Below are 6,098 nucleotides of genomic sequence, written 5' to 3'. Positions count from 1 at the left end.
TTTGAGAACTCATTTCATGCATGTGCCGATGGTCTTTTTCAGAGAATATCTCATGGTTCTTTATTTTCTACAGTTTATAAGCCTACCTTTTACAGGGTGGGTTGCAATATAAGTACCAACGTAACCCACAATAATAAATATATAAAATATCAGATGCAAAAAAAAAAAAAAAAAAAAAAAAAAAAAAGGTTGTATCCAGTGAGGTCATTCTGTCTGAGCAAAGACTTCCAAGTCCTCTCTTTGCAAGCCTCCTGCACCCCCCCCATCTGTTCCAGAGAGCTGTGGCAAAGGGCCTCGTGGAGGGCAGTTATACCACTTTCTAAGTGATCTGAAGCAGCCTTCAGCCAGTGTAAACAATACTGACCAATGGTCTGACTCAGAATAAGAGTGTTCCAATGTATGAAAAAAAAAAGCAAAGTACCGTGAGGATTATTTTAATGAGGATAGGAATCTTGCAAGGTAAATACCATCTGGAATTGGTATTTGCAGACATGGAGATTTGAGTCAAATCCTTACCAACAGTAGGAACATGCTCTTATTTCTACCAAAAACAACAACAAACCAAAACAAACAAGCAAACCCCTTTGTAGGTTTCACCATCTTTTCCACTGGTAACAATGTGGCACCAGTTTTGCTTTGGGGCTTTCCTAAATTTTAAATAAACACATAAGTATTAATTTGTGAAGAGAGCAGTCATTCACTTGGCCTGAAGAACTTGGCCCCTTAGATAGCAAAGGATGAAGGAAAATAGCTCTACTGAGTGCTAGGAAATAACTGGCATCTAGGAACAGGGTCTGGACAATCGGGCAAGAAATCAGAAGGATCCCAGCACAACACTATCTAATATCTTGGTTGGAAATTGGCAGTAAAAACAAAAAGTTCCTAAGTAGTGTTTGCTTTTTTAGAAAAGCCAAATATGACTTTTTATACATCCTTCCAGTAGTTTCACATTTATTTCTCAGAAAATGGGAGAGGGCAATCATTGAGATGATAAAAAGTATAGTGGCATAGTGATAAATGCTCAAAACTTACATCAGATGTGAAACAGACTGCTTTCACATTTCCACATTCTCATTTTTTGAAAAAGATCACCTTACTTGATCCTTTACTGTAGCAAAACTGATGCTGCTTAATGACTCTATTAGCCTTATGATGATAAACCTTTATGGGCAACTTGCACAAGAGCAAATTAATGTAGTGTACAAGCCACTGACTGCAGCAAGAGAGAAAGACAGCCATAAAACATAGAACCAAATCATTGCAAAAATATGAATATGTATATTTAGACTAGAAACCAAATATTAAGCTAATGTAAGTAAAAAATAGGCTCAAGGACATACGAAATACAGTAATGATTGCTGATGTAGGATTGCTTTGGGGATTTTATTTTTGTGAATTTTGATACACACTGACCTGATCTGCCCCACCTGGAAGGTGGATTCAAATTATGCAATTCTCTGAATGTTGTGACATAGTTGTGACCTTTAAAAAAGCCTCAAAAGACATTGACAATTGTGTGTTTTGAAAGAAAATATGTTCAAATACTGTACTGGCCTGAAAATAAGCCTCACTTTCCCCCCAAATTCTGACTGTGAAAAGTTAAAGTGTGGCTTATATTCTTGACCTTATGGTATGCAGCCAGGAGTGTGGGGCAAATAGTGCTAGGAGCATGGCAAAGCGGTGCCCGCCTCTCCACCAAGGCTGGGAAGGAAGAGAGCAAGGAAGGGCAAAGGCCTCTGGCAATGCAGTGCAACCCCTCCCCCACCCAGTATGCAGCCAGGAACAGTGAGGAATGAAGTGGCTTATATTCAGATATTTTTTCTTTTTTTCCCTTCCCCCTCCTCCAGTTTTAAAGGTGTGGCTTATATTCGGGCCAATACAATATATGTTTGTTTGTGTGTGTTTTCCTCTTAAGAGCTGTCCCTACGGATGCTGCAAAAGAGTATTCTAGTTTCTAAGAGACTTTGGTGTTGAGCAAATTCTCAGGACCCATCTTGGCAAGAATTCACTTCTCTGAGCTCCTCTTTGGCCTGATCAAAGCAACGTAGCATTCTAAAATGGCAGATTGGGTTGTCCCAAGTCAGCCTGCAGATGGAGGTGCCACTTTTAAATATTCACTCCCAGCCAAAACTCTCTGCTAGGTAAAACAAAGCTTTAGATGGAGAGAGATTTTAGCTCATCGCACTCCCAGCGGTGTTAGTTTTGTAGCTGGTGGAGAGCTTCATTTTCAACAAAAATAAAGATCAGCATTAGACGTTTTCCCACCACCATTTCAGAAATGATGCCATTTATTTCTACCACATCATTATGTTATTGTTTCATTTCTTGTGCTCTGCCTTATTCTGCAGCATGTGTAGACCAGGACTTTATTCTCATTTTTCTGACGAAGGAACTGATTCCTTTTTTAGTTACAATACAGCATACCTTTATGCAGAGGGTAACGTCCAAATGGGTCTCTCTGTGAACAGCATGGACTTTTGCTTATAGTACAGGTTTGCGGTCCTCCTCTTCTCCTTCCCTTCTTCTCCCCACCCACAGCCAACCACATGGACCCCCAATCTTCTCCAGATTGGGAGACACTCTGAAACAGAACTGAGGGGCACAAAAGGTTTCAGCAGATAGGCAAGGAAGGGAAGTGTTATTGTGTGAGTGGATGTGTGCCCTTGCATCTACCTAGATTCCTCCCTATTGTTTTCTTGTTTGGCTAAACTTTCTTTGCCATTCATTGCCAGTATGTGGGTAGCAATCAATTCTGCCAGCATGGCGCACCTTGTCTTCTGAAAGTTTCAGGTCCCAAGTTGTAAACTTCACTCTAGAGACAAAATAATTGCAATGGGCTTCTTTTGAACTAAGCTCTGACAAATACCTGTAGATAATGGATGGTATTCAACTGACATCCCTCTGCTAAGAGAAGGAACTGTGTAGGAGGCATATTTTGGTGAGGTGATCTCCCCCAACCTACTTCAAAGGAGATGGGGAAGGAATAGGAGGCGTTTTAAAAATTGCCCCCTTTCCTTCCACCAGATATATGGAATATACTGCAAAATTCCTTCAAGTCTTACCTGACATCTACTAGAATATTAGTTCCCAAATCTCAAACATTGACAGCAAATGTTCGCTGGTAGCAGAAAGTGCACATCAGCTGAACTGCCAATTTGTCAGGTAAAGAAATTTCGGGACTGGAAGAAACTTGGCTTCAATTTCCAGGAGAAATATTTGGATCTGCTACAATTTATGAAAGCGTAACAAAATGTTCTTCCATGCACAATGCTTTAAACAAACATTTCAACAAATCATTATCAGTTATGGGATCCTGGGGGCAGTAAGGCATAAAGCGTTGACAAATTAAAATATATTTTGCCTAGTTGTTATGATGGCAGGAATTATTTTCTGGGAACTGGTGATGTTTCAATGTGCCCATAAGAAAAAACAATTTCATGTGTGAGGTTCTTAAGTTGTGAAACAGGAGTCTATCTAGCTTTCCTCTGAAGGTTAATGCAATACTGTTTATTGGCTTTCTCACATTTCTCATCTCACATTTATCAAAACAGGAGCAATATTTATGTAACAGTTTTAGGTTTGCAAAGTGCTTTACCATTTGCGACATCTCTGATGGGATACAATGGCATGGCAGGAGTTTTCGGGGAAGGCGGTGGGGAAGGCAGGAAGGCAAGAAAACAAATAATTTACTGCTCATGCCAAATAATAGATTCCAATTACACATTGCACCATTTTGGAAACCACAGCTGGCTTTGGGGGCAGGGGAGCGGCCACTGGCCAGGGTTAGCTGGTGCTTCTGAAATGAATAAGTATTAAAAATGAAACAATCATAGCCTAGATGTCATCCTGTGCTTTTGATGTGCCTAATGCAATTAGACAAACTGTTAGCACATTTACTGTTAAGAGATAAAATGTGACATGTCTTCAATTTATGACATTGCTAAAGTCATCTATGGAAAATATCCATGGACCACAATGAAGCGGGGGGTGGGATAGATTTATTGCTTAAAGATGTTCTCTTTTAGACTTTTAAGGAGAACTTGGAGGATAATACTAGTATTTTACACTTGATGTGGATTTGCGGAACACAGGAGTTTCCAAGTGTTCCATGGAGAAAACGTTGTTTACTCTTTTTCAGCAGGGAGCAACAATAACTCCAGCAGGAATAAATAACATAAAACATCTTTACAGGAGGAACATTGGAGTTATTTCAACATAAAGACTGTTAACTTCACTTCCAAAAACCATCTGGACTAATCGTATCCATTCTGGACTAATCGTATAATTCAAAGATTTGAATATAAAGTTTATTAACTTCAATCCAAAGACTTGGTATATAGTACTGCAGCTATAAAATTGCTAGTAAATTTACAAAGCTAAGCAGGGTCCAGTATGGTTTCAAATTGGATTGGGCACCACATATTGAGATTCCAGGGTTGGACTAGATGGCCCTTGGGGTCCCTTCCAATTCCATGATTCTATAGCCCTTTTTTAAAACTTGCAAACAGTCTGAAATTCTTACAACAAGATTTTCATTCAGAAATTCTTAACAAACACACCAAGGAAGGCTAGTTTTATCTTCATGTTATAGATTGGGGTGGTTGGTCTATGTCTCTTCATACTGCAGCTTCCACAATTCCTGACAATAGGCGATGGTAGCTGGGTCTGATGGGAGTTGGAGTCCAACAATGTTCAGAGGACCATGCATCCCCATCCTTATTACATATGGCAACAAGGGGAGTTTTGACCTAAGGTCACTCACATTCTACAGCTGGCAAAGCAACCCTAGCTTGTGGCTGGGGGAAAGCAGAGTGGTGAATCAAATGCATCACCTGAGGAACTGCCAGCTCTGGAAGAGGGGATTGAACTCAATGGAAAGGCAACCCTAAAATCCTAATCTCCCCCAGTGAGATATACTCGGAGTTGAGTGTTGATTTCATGCTCTTTATTTCAGCTCATGGTCATCAGTGAGTGAGTGAGTTTTCCCCCAAAACCTCTGGCTATACAGTATATACATTATTTACACAATGGGTCCTGTGTGATTGACTGATTCAACTCCCCTTCTGGAGCCTGATTGAGCTACTCCTGCAGGCCAATCAGGTTGCTGATTCACTTCCTCCTGGAGCTGGATTGGGCGGCTCCTGCAGACCAATCAAGTTGCTGCCTTCTAGGATCCAACTTGCCTATTGTTCTAGGAACCAAGCTCAGTACATAACACCCAGCTTTTAACTTCTGGGGGATTCTGATTACACTCTAAACTAAGATTTGGGATGCAGGATTCCAGGCTTAGATTTAAGAACATACACATGTTGGAAGTGCAACAGCAGAGATCATTCTATGTGAGATTTAAGGGTTAATTGTGTTAAAGCCAGAAGGGGAATGGTTGGAGTTGTAGCTTAGCAACCAGGCAGAGTGGCATGATCTTCACTGAGATAGCACATGCCCCTATTGGATGTGTTCATCCCTAACTCTAGGTCATTTATAAACAAGTTTAAAAGCCCAGGCCCCAAGGCCGATCCTTGGGGGACTCTTCTTTCAACCTCCCTCCATCGGGGGAACTGCTCATTTAATTATTCCATCTACCTCCGGTTTCTTTACCGGTTCCTGATCTACATGAAGACCTTGCCTCTTATTCCATGACTGCTATGCTTGCACAGGAGCCTTCAGTGAAGTACCATGCTCAACCCTGTTTTGAAAGTCCAAGTACACCATGTGAATGCCGTTGACCCTTCCCTGTGTCTGCCTGCACCACACTGGGATGGGCTGTACCTCAGCAGGAGAGCATCGGCTTGCATGCTGAAGGTCCAAAATTCAATTCCAGCATCTCCAGATGGAGCTGAGAGAAACTTCTGCCTGAAACCCTGGAGAGCTTCTGCCAGTCAGTGCGGGCAATAATGAGCTAGATGCACCGGTGGCCTGACCCAGTATGAGGTAGCTTCCTATGTTCCTATGGACACCCTCCCCCCAAGTACCTCACACATTGTTTCAAGGCATCTCAGACTAGGTCTTTTACCTCATGTCACGTGGAAAAGACAGTTCCCATCACTTTCCTGAGTCTTCTGGCAGAGGACTTGGAGGAGAGGAAGAATCAGCCTCTC

Source organism: Podarcis pityusensis (genome assembly GCF_964106645.2).
Source record: "Podarcis pityusensis genome assembly, chromosome: 3".
Lineage (NCBI taxonomy): Eukaryota > Metazoa > Chordata > Lepidosauria > Squamata > Lacertidae > Podarcis > Podarcis pityusensis.
The sequence above is the reverse complement of the archived record's forward strand: the minus strand, read 5'-3'. Positions refer to the sequence as shown.